At 56.3% G+C, this 19,464-nt stretch overlaps 1 protein-coding gene across 5 annotated transcripts in view; it reads right to left on the reverse strand.

The window, feature by feature from the left end:
* Window positions 1-19,464, reverse strand: part of ADGRL1 (adhesion G protein-coupled receptor L1) — a 108,185-nt gene that overhangs the window by 40,663 nt on the left and 48,058 nt on the right. For 4 of the 5 annotated variants that reach the window (XM_055236161.2, XM_055236160.2, XM_063616149.1 and 1 more), the window contains exon 1: window positions 18,079-18,887. The exons of the other annotated variant lie outside the window; for it this stretch is intronic. The gene's annotated coding sequence lies outside the window, so the exon portion shown is untranslated. Of the gene's footprint in view, window positions 1-18,078; window positions 18,888-19,464 lie in introns of those variants that run through there. 5 annotated transcript variants of the gene reach the window in all.

The raw sequence follows: 19,464 nt of genomic DNA on the forward strand, positions 1-19,464 counted from the left end.
TCTGCAGGGTTCTAGTAAGAAGAGCAGTGCACGTACACGCTGGGCCAACACAGGCCCTATCAGAGGGTACTGTGCACAGCCTGGCGCCAGTCAGGGCACAAAGACACCCACGGAAGAGGCAGTCCCTCTGTTCCTCCCAGGCTGCACCCTGGAATGCTGAGACTCCAGAGTGGAGCCCCCCGAGGCATCTATACTTCCACCGGGAACTCCAAGGCATCTTCAGCCCAACCAGACCAAAACAAGCCCCTACATCAGTGTACCATGCCACCATCCTCCCAGGCCCTCCAGTCAGAACCCCAGGAGCTGAACCCCTTGACTCTTCTTTCCCTCACCCCTAAATCCAGTTCAAGAGTAAGTCTTTGGGCTGTGTATACTTCCAGAACACCCCAGTGTTGGTCCACACATCTGTCTTCAGCATCTGCCCCTCTAGTCCTGGGCCCTGGCCACTCCCCAAGTGCCCTCTGGCCCCTTTGCCTCCGATGTCCAGGCTCTCCTGGCAGCCAGAGGCACCACCTCCTTTTTTCTTTTTCTTTTTTTTTTTCTTTTTTTGAGACGGAGTCTCACTTTGTCACCGGGGCTGAAGTGCAGTGGCGCAATCTTGGCTCACTGCAACTTCCACCTCCTGGGTTTAAGCGATTCTCCTGCCTCAGCCTCCTGAGTAGCTGGGATTATAGGTGCCCACCACCACAAGTAGACATGGAGTTTCACCACGTTGGCCAGGCTAGTCTGGAACTCCTGACCTCAAGTGATCCACCCGCTTCGGCCTCCCAACATGTTGGGATTACAGGCATGAGCCACCGTGCCTGGCCTCCAAAACTTTTTTATCACCCCAAATAGAAACTCCGTACCCACTCCCCTCGTCGCCCAGCCCTGGTAACTTATAATCTACTTTCTGTCTCCATGGATTTACGTATTCTAGACATTTCATACAAATGGAATCACAGACTATGTGGTCTTTTTTTTTTTTCCCAGTTAGATGGGGGTCTCACTCTGTTGCCCAGACTGGAGTGCAGTGGCCCAATCTCAGCTCACTGTAACCTCCACCTCTCAGGCTCAAGTGATCCTCCCGTCTCAGCCTCCTGAGTAGCTGGGACTATAGTCACATGACCGCACTAAATTAACTCCTGACTAATTTTTGTATTTTTTGTAGAGGCAGGATTTCGTCATGTTGCCTAAGCTGGCCTCAAACTCCTGGACTCAAGTGATCTGCCCATCTTGGCCTCGTAAAGTGCTGGGATTACGGGTGTGAGCCACTGTTCCTGGCCTTATTTTGTGTCCGGCTTCTCTCACTCAGCGCCACGTTTCCAAGGCTCACCTACGTTATAGCCTGGATCTGAGCTTCATTCCGTTTTATGGCTGCATAGTATTCCACTGCATGGGTGGACCACATTTTCTTTATCTAGTCATCAGTAATGGACCTGTGGGCTGTTGCACAGAAGGGTCCTTTTTATTTTCTCCCTAGCTTTACTGAGGCATCACTGACAAATAGAAATTACATATATTTAAGGTTACATGGTATTTTGATATCCGTTATGTGTTGTGAAATGATTACTACAACCAAGCTAACTAACAACATATCCAACACCTCACCTAGATACCTTTCTGGTGTGTGTGGTGAGAACACTCGAGTCTAATTCCTCAGCAAGATTCAAGAAAACAATATGCTATAATTATTATTATTATTATTTTAAGACAGAGTCTTGCTCTGTCACCCAGGCTGGAGTGCAGTGGTGCAATCTTGGCTCACTGCAACTTCTCCCTCCCAGTTCAAGCAATTCTCGCGCCTCAGCCTCCCAAGTGGCCGGGGCTACAGGTGGGCACCACCGTGCCTGATTAATTTTTGTATTTTTAGTAGAGATGGGGTCTCATGTTGCCCAGGCTGATCTCAAACTCTTGAGCTCAAGCAATCTGCCTGCCTTGGCCTTCCAAAGTGCTGCAATCATAGGTATGAGCCATCACACCTGGCCTGCTATTAATTATAGTCACCGTCCTGTACCTTAGGTCTCTGGAACTTTTTTTTTTTTAGAGATGGGGTCTTGCTCTGTTGCCCAGGCTGGAGTGCAGTGACACCATCATAGCTCACTGCAGCCTCGAACTCCTGGGCTCAAGAGATCCTCCCACCTCAGCCTTCCGTGTAGCTGGGATTACAGGTGTGTGCCACCATGCTTGGCTAATTTTAAATTTTTCTGTGGAGACAGGGTCTTGCTATGTTGTTCAGGCTGGTCTTGCACTCTTGGCGTCAAGCAATGCTCCCGCCTTGGCCTCCCAAAGTGCTGGGATTACAGGCACAAGGCATTCTGCCTGGTTAAAACGTGTTTATCTGAAAGCTGAAAGCTTGTACCCTTTGACTTACATCCCCCGCCTTCCCCTGTGCCCTCACCCCCATAACCACTGCTCTACTCTGCTTCTATGAGTTCAGTTCTTTTTTAGATTCCACAGATAAGTGAGGTCATGCACTATTTGTCTTTCTGTGTCTGGCTTATTTCACTTAGCATAATGTCCTCCAGGTTCATCCATTCCAGAGGGGTGTTTTAAAAGACAATCTTGGCCGGGCGCAGTGGCTTACACCTGTAATCCCAGCACTTTGGGAGGCCGAGGAGGGCAGATCACCTGAGGTCAGGAGTTCAAGACCAGCCTGGCCAACATGGTGAAACCCCATCTCTATTAAAAATACAAAAATTAGCCAGGTGTGATGGCGGGGACCTGTAATCTCAGCTACTCGGGAGGCTGAGGTAGGAGAATTGCTTGAACCTGGGAGGCAGAGGTTGCAGTGAGCCAAGATCACGCCACTGACTCTAGCCTGGCCGACAGAGCAAGATTCTGTCTCAAAACAAAAACAAAAACAAAGGACAATGTTGAGTGGTGGGTCTTCTGCTTTAACCCCTCCAACACCTCTGACTCCCGCCTTGTCTCTCTCCAGCCATGCGGGTTCCCACCCTGCAGCCTCAGCCTGTCCCCATCGGTGTCCCTCAGACTCAGAGGTGTCCTCCCCAGAGACGCAGACATGGGCCTCCGCCACCCTGTATCACAGCGCCCTGCAGTCACCGCCTGCCTGTGCATCCCTCGCCATGCTGTGACCTCTTGTGTCTCTGTTTTCTTCTTGGTAAAACGGTGATACTTCAGAGGGCAGCTGTGCAACAGGACAAATTCTCACACACGAGACACTCAGGATGCTCCTGGCACAGACAGGGTGAAGCATCCCTTGTCCCCATTGTCACCTTCTCCATTAGCTCGGGCTGCCATAACAAAGTACCACAGACTGCGCGGCTTACACAGCAGAAATTTACTTCCTCCTAGTTCTGGAGGCCAGAAGGCCAAGATCAAGGTGCCAGCAAATTCAGTTTCTGTGGAAACTCTCTTCTACCTTCTCACTGTATCCTCACAGGGCCTCTTCTCTAGACATGCACAAAGGGAGACAGATCCCTGCTGTCTCTCTCTTTTTTTTTTTTTTTTCTGAGACAAGGTCTGGCTCTCTTGCTCAGGCTGGAGTACAGTGGCACAATCCCGGCTCACTGCAGTCTCAACCTCCCAGGCTCATGCGATCCTCCTGCCTCAGCCTCCTGAGTAGCTAGGGCTACAGGTGCGTGCTCCTGTGCCCAGCTACTTTTTTTATTTTTTTTGTAGAGATGGGGTCTCACTATGTTGCCCAGGCTGGTCTTGAGCTCCAGGCTTCAAGCAATCCTCCTGCCTTGGCCTCCCAAAGTGCTGGGATTACAGGCATGAGCCACAAGCCCCAGCCTCTCTCTTCTTATTGGGATACCAGTCCTCTCGGAGTAGGGCGCCCCACCCTTAAGATCTCATTTAACCTTAATTACCTCCCTCAAGGGCCTACCTCCAAATACACTCACGCTGGGAATCAGGGCTTCAACCTCTGCATTTGGGAGGGAGGTGGGAAGATACAATTTAGTCCATAACCTCATCCATCCCATCCCTGCTCCATACTTTTACTTGACCTCTCCTAGAGTTCCTTTATTTTATTATTTTTTGAGATGGAGTCTCACTCTGCCACTCAGGCTGGAGTGCAGTGGCATGATCTCGGCTCACTGCAACCTCCACCTCCCGGGTTCAAGCAATTCTCCTGCCTCAGCCTCCTGAGTAGCTAGGATTACAGTCACACGCCACCACGCCTGCCTAATTTTTGTATTTTTAGTAGAGACGACATTTTGCCATGTTGGTCAGGCTGGTCTTGAACTCCCAACCTCAGGTGATCCGCCTGCCTTGGTCTCCCAAAGTGTTGGGATTACAGGCATGAGCCACTGCACCCAGCCTTTTTTTGGTTTTGTTGTGAGACGGAGTCTTGCTCTGTCGCCCAGGCTGGAATGCATTGGCACAATCTTGGCTCACTGCAACCTCCGCCTCAAGTGATTCAAGAACCTCCAGTGATTCTCCTGCTTCAGCCTCCTGAGTAGCTGAGATTACAGTCACAGGCCACCACACCTGGCTAATTTTTGTATTTTTAGTAGAGACGGGGTTTCACCGTATTGGTCAGGCTGCTCTCGAACTCCCAACCTCAGGTGATCCACCCGCCTTGGCCTCCCAAAGTGCTGAGATTACAGGCGTGAGCCACCGCACCCAGCCTTCTAGATTTCCTTTCTACTCCCAGGAGAATGGAAACTCCTGAGGCTGGAACTTGGTTTCCCTGACTCCTGTCTCCTGGTCCACTGAACATACAGTGGGTCCCCAAGCAAAAACTTACTGAAGACAGGGGAGTGACTAATGACGGCAGTGAGGATAGCTGGAGATGGGGTGTCTGCCCTGTGACCTGGGGGGCCACACCTGACTCCCACAGGCAGGGTGCCATTGCCTTAGGGGTACAGACAGAGTTCCCCAGGAGCATGACACCCTCTCCCCAGAGTGGCTCCCCTAGGAAGCTCCAGACACCCCCAGGGACCAGCCTCAGCTTGGCAGATGGTGGGTGTCCCCTGGGAGACCCAGGCCTGACCATCCCTGAGGCCTCTTGAGAGGGAGGTGTTATGGATCGAATTACGGACCCCTGCCCCCACCGCCAAAAAAAAAAAAAAAAAATGTCAGGCTGGCCACAGTGCACAGTGGCTCACACCTACAACCCCAGCACTTTGTGAGGCCAAGGTGGGAGGATCACTTGAGCCTTGGAGTTTGAGACCAGCCTGAATAACATAGTGAGACCCCATCTCTACAAAAAACACAAATATTAGCCGAGCATGGTGGCATGTGCCTATAGTCCCAGCTACTGGGAAGGCTGAGGTGGGAGGGTTGCTTGAGCCCAGGAGGTTGAGGCTGCAGTGAGCTCTGACTGCACCATTGCACTCTAGCCTGGGCAAGAGACTGGGACCCCATATCAAAAATACAAAAGATATGTTGAAGTCCCAACTCCTGATAACTCAAATGTGACTGTGTTGGGAACATCTGGAGTCCTTGCAGAGATAATCAAGTTAAAATGAGGTCATTAGTGTGGGTCCTAATACAACAACTGACGCCCTTATACAAAGGAGAAACCTGGACACAGACAGGCACAGAAGACCATGTGACCATGAAGGCAGAGATCAGAGTGATGCTTCTAGAAGCCAGGAAGATTGCCAGTTAATGACGAAAAGAAGCCAGGAGACAGGACTGCAACGGATTCTCCCTGAAGGCTCCCAGGAGGAACCAACCCTGACGACACCTTGATCTTGCACTTCCAACCTCCAGAGCTGGGAGGCGACACAATTCTGCTGTTGGCTGCAGTGGCTCACGCCTGTAATCCCAGCACCTTGGGAGGCCAAGGCAGGAGAATTGCTTGAGCCCAAGAGTTTGAGTGCCCACCATGCCTGGGCAATAGAGTGAGACCCCAGCTCTATAAACAAATATAAAAAAGTAGCTGGGCATGATGGGATGCACCTGTAGTCCCAGCTGCTCGGGAGGCTGAAGCGGGAGGATCACTTGAGCCCAGGAGGTTGAGACTGCAGTGACCTGTGACCACACCACTACACTTCAGCCTGGGCAATAGAGCAAGACCCCATCTCTGAAACATAAACAAAAAAACCAATAAAGTCTCTGTTGCTAAAGCTGTCTCATCTGTGGTAATTTGTTGTGGGAGCCTAGGAAATTCATATAGGGAGTCGGGACACACAGAGAGTGAGGAGGGAGGCAGAGATGGGGGCAAGGGCCTGAGCCGCAGAACTTTAAAGAAACCATTTACAGGAAACAGCAAACGACAGGGTGGGGGTCTAGCTGGGCTCTCCAGCAAGGAACCACCTGAGATGCCTGGGACAGTGGCAGACACCTCCATGTCCCAGCCCGAGCAGCTTCCACGTGTAGCTCATGTGATCCTAATAACCATTTAGGAAAGAGAGATGCTTGTACCCACATTTTACAGAGGAGGAAAGTGAGGTCCTGTCATTGAAGAGATATACCCAGGGACACTCAACTGGTAAGGGGGCTTGAATCCAGGGAGGGCTGGCTCCCCAGGTTGGGCTTGGTGAGCTGTGGGGGGATCCTGGGGGGCCAGAAGAGCCTCCACCCCCAGGCCCACACTGTATTCGAGTGACTATGCATCCTCAGAGCTGGTCACGCCTGGACGTTCTACACCTGGGAGGCCAGGTGAGCCCACACCTGTGTCTGTCCCCACCTTGCACCTCAGTAGTCTCCGGTCACCTTATTTGTCTTTCTTTTTCCTTTCCTTCTTTCTTCTCTCTCTCTCTTTTTTTTTTTTTCCTTTGAGACAACAGGGTCTTGCTCTGTTGCCCAGGCTGGAGTGCAGTGGTGCACTCTCAGCTCACTGCAGCTTCGTCCTCCCAGGCTCAAGTGATCCTCCCAGCTCAGCCTCCCGAGTAGCTGAGACTACAGGCACACAAAACCACGCCCAGCTAATTTTTCTGTTTTTTTGTAGAGATGAGGTTTCACCATGTTGCCCAGGCTGGTCTTGAATTCCTGGGCTCAAGCGATCCTCCCACCTCAGCCTCCCAAAGAGCTGGGATTACAGGTGTACCCAGGAATCCATTGCAACCAGCCATAGGTGACCCTATTCCACCCATGGGAAACGGGGGACTGCACACCTGCCTGTATGTTCACATCTAAGCCCTACGTCTGTCTCAAGTCAAGGGTCGGTGCGGCAGGGTGGGCCACTGAGGCCCAGACTCTGTCCTTGGGTGCCCTGGGATGGGGATGGGGAGAGCGACAGGAGGAGAAGCGGCTGCTGGAGGAGAGGGGGGCGCCTCTAGCCTGCCCTAGCCTGCAGTTGCCATGGCAACCCTCTGCGCGCTCGAGTGGGTGGGAGTCTGAGTGCCTTGGGTGGGGGGTGGGGGGGAACCAAGGTGGGGATCTGGGATCTGGTCCCCCATCATGGTCTCCTCCCTTCCCAGCAGCAGCCGGCCCCTCCACACACGGCCCTCTGGCTGCATCTCCTGCCTCCTGCCCACTCCCCAAACCCAGCCGCCCATGAGCACGCCTCCTCCAGGAAGCCCTCTGGCATCCGGCAGGTCCATAAGGAAGCTGCAGGCCCCGGGGTGACTATGAAGGACCAGCTGAGAATCGAAGCTCCTGGATTTCAATCAGCTGTGTAGCTTCAGAGCAAGCACTTGGCCTCTCTGAACCTATTTCCCCATTGCTGCTCAGGAACTAATAGACCTACCTCGCAGAGACAGAGCACGTGCCCAGAGAGGGCCCGGGTACATGGTCCTCGGGCAGGGCAGGGTTCTCGCGGCATCTCCAGTCCCTGCCCCATCCTCCAGCTCAGCGGATGGCAGCCCAGTCCCTCCAGGTGCTCAGGCACCGGACAGTCATCCTGGATCCCTCTCCCCTCACATCACATCCAGCCCCGTCAGGTCCTGTGGCTACTCCTTCAGAGTCTGCTCACCTCTCGCCACTCCTCAGCTTCTCTGGTCCAGCAGCATCATCTCCCGGCTGGACCCCACTTCCCCGCCTCACTGTCTACACCTCGTCTCCCCAGCTATCTGCCACCCCTGTCCCATCCAATCTCTTCCCCGAGTCGAGAACAATCTGCAAAATGAAACGGTCTACAGTATGTTTCCCCCGTGGCCACCAGAGGGCGCTTGTGAGCATGTAAGTCAGCTGCTTCCCTCCTCTGCTCAGAACCCTCCGTGGCTCCCACCTCACTCGACCAAAAGCCAAAGTCTATATCATACAAAGGCTCTGCACTGGGCCGGATGTGGCGGCGCACACCTGTAATCCCAGCACTTCGGGAGGCTGAAGCGGGCTGATTGCTTGGGCTCAGAAGTTCCAGACCAGCCTGAGCAACATAGTGAAACCCTGTCTCTACCAAAAATACAAAAAGTTAGCCGGGCATGGTGGCACACGCCTGTGGTCCCAGCTCCTCGGGAGGCTTAGGTGGGAGGATCTCTTGAGCCCGGGTGGTGGAGGTTGCAGTGAGCTGAGATTATGCCACTGCACTCTAGCCTGGGCAACAGAGCAAGACCCCATCTCAAAAACAAAAAACAAACAGGCCCTGTACAATGTGAAACATCAGGCACTGTTCTGCCTCAGAGCTTCTTCACGGGCTGTTTCTCTCTTCCCCAGATCCCCTCACAGCTCCTCCTGCATCTTCCTTTTGGTCTTTCCTCAAACATCACTAGCTCCGCAAGGTCCTGCTGGTCCCCGCACTCCTACACCTTGTCCTGGCTTGATTTCTCCATACCTATCACCAGCACGCCATGCATTTTATTTGCTTATGAACTCTCTGCTACTAGATGCTGGCTCTGCAGGGTGGGGTTTGCATACTACACTCAGCACAGCGCCTGGCACAAGCAGGAAGCTGAAATATAATTGTTCAATGAAGAACCTTTTAAAGGTCACCCTGGAGCTGGGCACAGTGGCTCATGCCTATAATCCTAGCACTTTGAGAGACCAATGCAGAATTGCTTGTGGCCAGGAGTTTGAGACAAGCCTGGGCAACACAGTGAGATCCTGTCTCTACAAAAATTTAAAAATTAGCCGGGCATGGTGGCACACACCTGTGGTCCTGGCTACTCGGGGGGCTGAGGCGGCAGGGTCATTCAAGCCCAAAAAGTCAAGGCTGCAGTGAGCTATGATCATGCCACTGCACTCCAGCCTGGGTGAGAAAACAAGACTCCGTCTCTAAAACAACATAACATAACATAAAGGTCACCCCAGCCACCAAGCAGCACTGGACTGCAGAGGGGTAGGGGTCGTTCAAAAAATTCCCTGCCCCACCCCGGACACCTTCTCCCTGGTCTCCCCATCTATCTGCCACCCCTGTCCCATCCAATCTCTACCCTGAGGCCAGAACGATCTTTGCAAAATGGAAATCCAATTACACCCCTCCCTGCATACAACACTCCATGGCTCCCTATTGCCTGTGATGCTCTAACATGGCATCTCAGGCCCTGCTGTCCTGCCACATTCCCATCACTTCTACTCAGCGTCTGTCTCTCTCTCACACAGTTCCTTATTCTGCTCTCCCTCCAAAGGGCTCTGCCCAGAGGACAGCATTCGTATCTCTCATATCCACTCTCACAGCACACAAGGCCTCTGTGTTTTGCTCCCCTAACTGGACTTGGGCTCAGCTGTTAAATGTCTGTCTTCCCCACCATCGAGGGACTCTGAGGGGAAAGTACCACTGTGGGTTGGGCTGGCTCTTGTTGCGTACCCAGCCCTGGGCAAGGAGTGGATGCTGGTTCATTTGTTTAATGAATGAAGATGAAATAGACCCAAAAAGCAGATCATCTATTCAGTGGATGTTTACCGAGTTCCCAACTGGTCACCAGTGCAATGGAGGAAGGTGTGCTTGAGAGGGGGTATACGTGTAGGTGCAACTGTAGACAGGGTGGCCAGGAAATGCCTCCCCTAAAAAGTGGCATTTCAGCAGAGGTCTTGAGGAGGTGAGCCATCTAGGTACCTGTGGAAAGAGCATTCTGGGCAGAGGGAACAGCACGTGCAAAGGTCCTGGGGTAGGAATGTGCTGAGATGTGGCTGCGGTGCTGCAAGCAAGGGGAAGAGAAGAAGGAGGTGAGGGCGGCCGGGGAGGGGGGTCACAGAGGCCATGCAGGGCCTTGTGGACCTCAGGGAGGACTTTGGCTTTCTAGAGAGGTGGGAGCCATCAGGAATCCTGAACAAAGGAGGGATGGGATCTGGCTTGGGTGTTCACAGGTGTCCTCTGGCCGCAAAGGTGGAGATCCGACTGTGTGCGGGGAGGGTTGCTGGGAGTGGAGGGTACTCCCTACCCGACCTGTCCCTTGCCTTTTGTCTACAGGGCTGTCAAAACCAGAAATCTGAAGCTTCCACCAAGTGCTGGCTGCTTCTGGCCCCCACCTTGCTGGTTTCCTCCTGGCCTCCCTTCTGGCCTCCTGGCCTCCCTTCCTGCCAACTACGGCTCTCTCCCATGTAGCAGCTAGAGGGAGCTCATGCTAAACATTCTCACCCTACCATCCGGATCCTGACGCAAACCCCCTACCTCTACCCCCACCCCTGCCACAGGCCCTGGCAGCCCCAACGGACTCACGGTCACAAGGCCAGCCAGCAGCCTCCAGCCTCTTTCCATATGCAGTTGTGAAACATCTCTCCTTCCTCCCCTTTGAGCCACCACCTTCTGTCTGACCTCAGGGCAGCCCCTCTCTCTCACAGATGCTCCTTCCCCTCCACCATACCCCTCCTCCCCCTCCAGGTTGCAGCTGGGAAGCCCCCTCCTCCAGGAAGCCTTCCCTGACTTGCACCTCTGCTGTGCTCACCATCAGGGCAGGTCCACACCACAGTGGCCTGTGGTCTGTTTCCACTCCAAAGTGTTCACTGTCCAGCCCCAAGCTTTGCACTCTGAGCTCAGCAGAGCAGAGCTGAAAAGAGTTCTAGAAGCTAGGACCCGAGCAGAGGGCACAGAGGCGGGATCCCCCTGCCCCATCAGATGCTGGCAGTTAAGGGGCAGGGTGGGGACTGCAGAGACCAGGAGACGGAGGCATGGTGCCTAGCAGGGTAGGAGAGAAGAGGCCCCGGGCATAGCGCCCTTAAGTTGCGGGTTCAAATCCCGGCTGTGCGCCATCATGTCGGCACGACAGGACACCCACGTCACTCCTCTCAATTCTGTCTCTCCACGGGGGAGCTGGGGAACGAGAGCCTCCCAGGGTGGCTGTGGGGGTTAGAAATAATTTTCGGCAATTCCACACATCTTTTTTGGAGCATCTTCTATGTGCCAGACACTGAGGGGCTGGGTACAAAAAAGTCGATTCTATAGCGTACCAGTGTTGTGAAAGAAGATAAAGCCAGGAAAAGTGGCTATGAGTGTGTGTGGGTTTGGGAGTGTGTTTTTTTTTTTAATAGTATTTTTAAAGACAGGGTCTGGCTCTGTTGCCCAGGGTGGAGTGCGCTGGCGGGATCTTAGCTCACCACAGCCTCTGAGCTCAAGGGATCCTCCTGCCTCGGCCTCCCAAGTAGCTGCGACCAAAGGGCGTGTGCCACCGTGCCCGGCTAATTCTTAATTTTTTTTGTAGAAATGGGGGCCTCATTATGTTTCCCAGGCTGGTCTCGAACTCAAGCAATCCTCCCGCCTCATCCTCCCAAAGTGCTGGGATTACAGGCATGAGCTACTGTGCCCGGCTATTGCAATTTTATTTTATTTTATTTTATTTATTTATTTATTTGAGACAGAGTCTTGCTCTGTCATCCAGGCTGGAGTGCAATGGCGTGATCCTGGCTCACTGCAACCTCCGCCTCCCGGGTTCAAGCGATTCTCCTGACTCAGCCTCCTGATTAGCTGGGACTACAGGCACCCACCACCACGCCCAGTTAATTTTTGTATTTTTAGTAGAGACAGGGTTTCACCATGTTGGTCAGGCTGGTCTCCAACTCCTGACCTCAGGTGATCCACCCACCTCGGCCTTCCAAAGTGCTGGGATTACAGGCATGAGCCACTGTACCTGGCTGTTGCAATTTTCAACAGGATGATCAGGAAAGGTCATCTCCCCTGGAGAAGATGACATTTTAGCAAACCCCTGTGAATTTGAGGGAGGAGCACGCAGGTGTTCAGTTCAGGAGAGTTAGAAGAGCGTCCTAGGCAGGGTCACAGCCCGTGCAAAGGCCCTGGGGCTAGACCGTGCCTGTATGTTTGAATAACGGTGGCAGCTGCATCGAGGAAGCGGGTTGTGAGCTGTTGAGGAGAGTGGGAGGAGGTGAGAGCAGGGAGGTGCCGGGAACAGACTGTGCGGGACTCGCCTTGTACTTTAAGCACACAACTGCTCCCCAAATGGGGCCGCCCCTCTGCCCAGCCTTCACTCCCAGAAGCCACTGGGGGGCGTTCTGGGGCAGGGTCGGCCAACCATGGTCAGGCCCCTGCCTGCCTTTGTACAGCTGGTGAGCTAAGAATGGTGTTTACATTTTTAAAGGACTGAAGAGAAGAAGAGAAAAGAGAACAGGCCACAGAACCCGTCTGCGGCCCGCAAAGCTTGCAGGATTTACCATCTGGCTTTCTACAGAAAAGTCAGCCAACCTCTACTCTATTTTATTTACGTATATATTTTTTTGAGACAGGGTCTTGCTCTGTTGCCCAGGCTGGAATGCAGTGGCGTGATCACAGCTCACTGCAGCCTTGACCTCCCAGCTCAAGTGATCCTCCTGCCTCAGCCTCCCGAGTAGCTGGGACCACAGGCGTGCAGCACCATGCCCAACTAATTTTTTTTTTTTTTGAGCTGGAGTCTCGCTCTGTCGCCCAGGCTGGAGTGCAGTGGCACGATCTCGGCTCACTGCAAGCTCTGCCTCCCGGGTTCACGCCATTCTCCTGCCTCAGCCTCTCCGAGTAGCTGGGACTACAGGCGCCCGCCACCACGCCCGGCTAATTTTTTATATTTTTAGTAGAGACGGGGTTTCACCGTGGTCTCGATCTCCTGACCTCGTGATTCGCCCGCCTCGGCCTCCCAAAGTGCTGGGATTACAAGCATGAGCCACCGCGCCTGGCCTCCCAACTAATTTTTTAATTTTTTATTCTGTAAAGAAGGGGGTGTCACTTTGTCGCCCAGGCTGGTCTTGAACTCCTGGACTCAAGTGATCCTCCTGCCTCAGCCTCCCAAAGTGCTGGGATTACAGGCGTGAGCCACCTTGCCCCACTGGCAACCTCTGCTCTACAGCCATCGCTGCCAACCCAGGACAATTCTGCCCCTGATCCCAGTATGTTTAGAAATGTCTGGAGACTTTCTGAGGTGTTACAACTGTGGGGCTGGAGGTGTCACTGACATCCATCGGAGAGAGGCTAGGGTGGCCTCTGAGCATCCTATAGTACAGAGGACAGCCTCCCACAGAGAATGACGCAGCACCAATGTCAGGAGTAATGGAAATCGTCTGGGAAATCCTGTCTGGGAAAGCCAGCCCCGGACCCCTCACCTCCTCAAGGGACACGAAGAAGAATCCACCTGGCTTCCTGGCCTGATCATTTGTGACCTGCAGGGTATTTTTAGCCTCTGAGGGAGGGGCATTGGCTATTCTGAGTTTTTTTTTTTTTTTTTTTTTTTTTTTTGGCGGTGGGGGCAAGGGTATTTTTGGCCTGGGCATCTATTTATTGAATTTTCATCTTCCCCCAAATTTTGGAACAGGAGACAGGGAAGGCAGGGGCTTTTTTTTTTTTTTAAGAGTCAGGATCCTGCTTCATCGCCCAAGCTGGAGTGCACTTGTGCAATCATAGCTCACTGCAGCCTCCAACTTCTGGGCTCAAGCGATCCTCCCACCTCAGCCTCCTGAGCAGCTGAGACTACAGGTGCATATTCACGATGCCCAACTACTAAAAAAAAATTTCTAGAGACGAGTCTTGCTATGTTGCCCAGGCTGATCTCAAATTCTTGTCCTCAAGCAATCCTCCCACCTCGGCTTCCCAACGTGCTGGGTTTACAGGTGTGAGTCACCACACCTGGGTCAGGTAAGACTTCTTGAACACACACTGTGGGCCAGCGATGACTGTTGACACCTGGGATTCCCAAAGCAAAGCAAATCACAACATCCTCCCGCACTTGGATCCTCCTCACAGACACAGACAGTAAACAAACAAGCGCAGAACATCAGGAAATTACAGACTATGTGAAAAGCCGTCCGCTGTACTTAACATCAGGAGGGGTGTGGGAAGCTGAGACTTTGCAGAAGGTGCCTGGGAGTAAACGTTACTGGGGAGGTGATATTTCAAGACAGTGGGGGAGAAAAAGCCATGCAAATATCTGGGGAATGGTCCTAGGTGGCAGAACAGCCAGTGCAAAGGCCCCGGGGTAGGATCACGCTTAGCACATTGGAGGAGCAACGAGGAGCGAGGAGGTGGCCCAGAAAGACAGTGAAGGGCCAGACCCCAGGACAGTCCAAGCCTGTGGGCTACTGCAGTCAGAATTTGGGGCTACCCTTGAAAAGGAGACACATGCCTTCTCCCCAACTCGCATGACAGGAGAGTTTTGCTTTTTTGTTTTGGGTTTTTTTTTTTTTTTTTTGAGACTGAGTCTCGCTCTGTCGCCCATGCTGGAGTGCAGTGGCGCAATCTCGGGTCACTGCAACCTCCGCCTCCTGGATTCAAGCGATCCTCCCGCCTCAGCCTCCCTGGTAGCTGGGACCACAGGTGCACACCACCACACCTGGCTAATTTCTGCACTTGTAGTAGAGATGGGGTTTCACCGTGTTGGCCAGGCTGGTCTCGAACTCCTAACCTCAGGTGATCCACCCACCTCAGCCTCCCAAAGTGCTGGGATTACAGGTATGAGCCACCATGCCCAGCTGACAGGAGAGCTTTGACGGAAACCCCACATGTGTTGCTAGAGAGCGAGCTCCACGAGGACAGGACATGGCCACCACCTCCCATGGTGCCCCCCGCATGGTGCTGGGTGGGGAAGGCACTTGGCAAGTGCCTTGGCACTTGCATGACAAGGTGCACCCAGCCTTGCTCCAAGAAGTCCTGAGCACACAACTGCAGGTGCACAGAAGATGCAGACAGCCTCACGTGTGCACACAGACAGCTGCTCCTTCTTGTAGCCCTGCCTCCCCCAGCATGACCACTCCCTCTGCAAAACACAAACACCAGCACACAAGGGACCCTTATGAACACCGGATGAGCCTGATGGACACATGGCCACATGCACCCTTGGCTAGATCACCATCCAGGCCATACAGGCAGAGGACACCTAAACACAGATGCAGACAGACAGACATCTGGATTCTGGGGACACCGGGACCCCCTCCGTATTTCTACTTGGCCTCCCACCTTACTCTAGGACCCGTCTCTCCCCTTCCACTAGCGTGCCCAATAGCAACCACTTTGCTCCAGCCCAGCCTGGGAGGAGCCGTCTGTCTTGCCACGGCACCTCCAGGGTCACTGGGGTCAGAGTTTCAGACCCAGGGAACCCCTGCCTCGGGAGCCCCTCCCCCTACCTCCCCACGGAGGGGCTGGAGGAGGGGAAGTGTCTGGCATCTGGAAATCAGATCTGTGAGAGGAACCCACACAGAAACCAGAGCCTTGTGTGTCCTTGGCCACATGTCTCGCCGGGGAGGAAGAAGGGGGTGGAGGGCAAAGACGATGCTCCGGCGGGGATGGCACTGCTCCCACTCCTCCCGTTCCTCTTGAGGGGCATCCGCTGCCACCCACCCCACCGAGATGCCTGCGCTGGGGCTGAAGCAACACACGCTCTGCCACCAGCCTGGCAGGGCAGGGAGGACGCAGACGCCCCAAGATGCAAGCATCACACAGCCTGGCATGCAGGTGGAGACGCCACCCGCCAGGAGCCCAAACTGCTGGATGCAAACACACTCCCGTGCAGCTGAGGCGCCTGTAGGCTCCTCCCCAACGTGCCCACAGGGTCCCCCTAGGCCCCCCAGGAGAAAGCGCTCCCCTGGGCAGGCTGGGAATAGAAGCTGGGCTTCGAGTCCCCCCTCTTCCACCCCTTCCCTGCAGGCTCCACAGCCCAGGTGTGCTGGTCCCCAGCTCCCCATCCTCCCCAACCCTGGGCGCCAGCTACACCCCCAAGAGCAGGCATCAGCGTGGGTGATCACGGGTACGCAAGCCTCGCAGAAGTGGGGATTGAGATGGGCGCCCCTTGGAGAGAAAGAGGGCCTGCAGGGGTGTCCCAGGGCAGGTGCCACACACACACATGGGGTGGACCGAGCGAGGCCATGAGGGAGGTCACCAGCTGGGGAGGAAGATGGTGGCAAGACCAGCAGGAGGGCCGGGACCCACATGTAAGCGCACACGTATGTCGCACACGTATGTGGCTCCGTGCACGGGTGCGATCGCTGCCAGCCATGGAATTAGTTCCCTTTTCCGAATTCCAGATGATTTTTCATCTCTGTAATTAATGGGCAAGTCAGTTCTGAACGGCATGGCAGGCAAATTGCTAGTTAGGAAAATCACGGATAATTTTCTCGATATGATAATGAAGGTTGTAATCCTTCTCTTATTCTCCCTGTTTTCATCCTACTTTTAAATAATAAATTTGGCATTAGTGAGAGAGGAGCAGGGAGGAAGGAGAAGTCACCTGCCCCCCCAAAGCTGGGGCCTGAGAGGGGCCCACGCAGAGTCCCCTGCCCCCGGGCCGTGGGGCAGGCTGGAGAAGAGAATGAGGGGTGTGGACCCTCCGTGGGGTTGAGCAATTCAGGGAGCCAGGCCCTGGAGAGCAGGTGGAGGGCAGGGAGCTTTCAGGCTGTGAGCCAGGGTGAAGGAGTGGGGTCTGGGGTCAGGTTAGACTCATGCCAGCCCTTGGGGTGTTGGAGAGAGAAGCAGAAACCAATGGCCTGTCCCCAAACAGCATGGAGGTCAACGGCCCGGAATAGACATTCACCCTCAGGTGTGCCCCACTGGGTCCAACCTCCTCTAAGCAGTGACTCCCTACCAGGATAAGGGAGCCCGGCAAGCAGAGAGGGGAAGAGAGAAAGACAGAGAGAGATAGAGAAAGACAGAGAGAGACAGAGCGAGAGAAAGAGAGAGCCAGCCAGCCATCTTGGCAGCCATTTTGAACCCCTCCCCCTCCTGCCCCCAGGCACACATGTTGGGATGTCGGATGTGGGAAGACAGACCCCAGCTCTGAGTCCGGTGGAAGCCAGGCGGAAAGGGGGGCCCTGCCTGGAACTGGGATACAGAAACACCCACGCAGCTGCCATGGCTGGGGGTGGATGGGGGTTGGAATAGGAGGAAAGGGTCCAGGCAGGTACAGTGAGGTGCTGGCCAGGGATGGGGCAGTGTGAGGACCCGGACTGGAAGTGTAGAGACAGGGGTGTGTGTAGCCAGCGGCTGTCTTCAGATGGGGGCCGGGGGTGCACTGGAGAGATACCTGGGAGAGCATTTTCTGGACACGGCTGGAGCAAACACAGCACCCCCTCACCCCACCACTTCAGGCCTGGATTCGGGTCCCAGGACCGTCAGATGGGAGGATGACAACCGAACCCTCGTAGCTCAATCCAATGCGCACCTGGGGTGGGGGTGGGGAGCTGTCCTCAAAGCACGAATAATCCCAGTAGATCAAACCTGCCGGCCTCCCGTGCTTTAACCCGGCACCACGGAGAGAACGTGCTGCCTGGCTGCACCCCTTCCTCCTGACAGCGGCGCCCCCCGGACTGCGGCCCGCTCGACACCCAGACGGACCCCTCCCCATCCCCCGCGCCACTGCCTCCCAGAGAAAAACAACCCCCTCGCCCAGCATCCTGTGGTGCCAGCCCCCGACACGGCTCCTCTGGGGCCCGGGGCCGGCGCGCGGCGCGCACACGTACCCCCTCCGCTCACACCCAGACACCTACACAAACAGGGCGCCAAGCACCCGCGCGCACACGCACCGGGGACACGCAGGCACCGCCGCGCCGCTTCCCCACAAAGGCTGGCGCGCGCGCGGGCACACGCAGCCACGCGCGGGCACACTCGCGGTCCCCTCCCCCCGCCAGGCACCCTGCGGCCGCCCGTCCGCACCCCCGCGCCCCGGGCGCTCCGTGGGGGCCGCCCCTCCCGGGCCCCTCGCCAGTGGGGATGAGGTGCGGGCTGCTCCCGACGCCCCTCCCGCTCAGGTGCGGTGCCCCGCGCGGCTCCAGCGTCCCCTCCCCCCTCGCGGCCAGGACAGGCCCCGGCCTCCCATCCTTCCCGCCTCCCCTCTTCCGCGCGCCCCGCACACCTGGCCCAGGTGCGGCTTCGCCCCTCGCCCTGGGCCGGCAGACACTCACCTGTCCAGCGCCGCTCTGGGGTCGGCCCAGCGTGTCTCTCCTGCGGCTCCGCGAACCCGGGCCCCCCGCCCGGCACATCTCCCGGAGCCGGGGCTGGGGGGAAGCGGGTAGGAGGTGGCGGGGCGAGGGCGGCCTCCGTGTCCCTTCCTTCCCCTGGCCCAGCACCGCTGCCACCGACCAAAAATTAGGAAAAAAAAAAAAAAAAGAAAAGAAAAGAAAAAAAAAAGAGGCGGATTACACGGATCCAAAGGCGGCCCCCTCGCGGCGGCGGAGGCTCGGGACTGGGGGCGATCGGGTCTGCGCCCCTCCCGGGGAGGGAGGCGGTGGGGCGGGGGCGGCGTCAGAGCGCCAGGGGCTGGGGCGAGGCGGAGCGCCCCGAGGCGGCGCCGGCAGCGGCCCGCATCTCCCCCGCAACTCCGCGGCCCCGACGGAGGCGGCACGTGTGCGCCCAGGCGACTTCCCAGCCCCCTCCGACGGCGGCGGTGGACGAGGGGTTAACGGGGCAGCCGGGGCGCCCCTGCAGGCCCCCGCCGCCCGGCGGCGCCGCTCCGGGGCCCGCGCGGCCCCATCAGCCGGGGCCTCCTCGGCAGATGGCGGGGCGGGGGCACCGCAGCGCCGACAGCTCCCGCGCCGACGGCTCGGGCTCCCCGCAGTGGCCGCGGGGAGCTCGGGTTGGGGGCGGGCGGCGCGAAGCTGGCGGAGGGGGGCGGCGCGGCTGGAGGCGGGTGCCGCGGCGTCGCGCCCCCGGTGCGGCCGGAGGGGGGGCGCCGGGCCGGGCCCGTGGGCACCGCAGGACGCGCGGACCGAGCCGGCGCCGGGCACCAGCAATGACAAGCCGCCTGCTAGCCCCGCTCCCCGGCGCACCCGCTCCGGGAGGGGGGCGGTGGGCGCGCGCAAAACCCGGCCCGGAGTCGCCGCCCGGGACTGGCCGCCGCAACCCGCTTGAGCGCCCCAGGCGCCGGCCCGAAAACCCGGGCTGGACTTTCCTTCCTTTCGCCTCCTCTTGCTTCCTCCCTGAAAAAGCAGGGAGAGGGAAGGCGACGTGCTAGAGCCCCGCGTTGGAGCGGGGAGTGGGGGAAGGGAGACAGGCGTAAGGAAGACCCGGAGCGGATTTTCCAGTGAAGTAAAAGGAAAGGCGCCGAGCCCGGGGAAGGAGGGCGCAAATGGGGAGATCTGGAAGGGTTGTGCAAAACCCGAGTTGGATTAGATAAAGATGGGAGGAACGGTGTTGGAGCGGGGGGTTGGGGGGTAGATGCGACATGGCCAAATGCACCCGGGGCACGCAAATTTCGGGCCGGATTCTTTCTCGGGAGACGGAGTAATGCGTCAGGCCTAACGCAGTGGAAACAAGCAAGACCCGGCCCGGAACTCCCGAGACCTGGGTTC

The sequence above is a fragment of the Symphalangus syndactylus genome, chromosome 13 (assembly GCF_028878055.3).
Source record: "Symphalangus syndactylus isolate Jambi chromosome 13, NHGRI_mSymSyn1-v2.1_pri, whole genome shotgun sequence".
NCBI classification, from domain to species: domain Eukaryota; kingdom Metazoa; phylum Chordata; class Mammalia; order Primates; family Hylobatidae; genus Symphalangus; species Symphalangus syndactylus.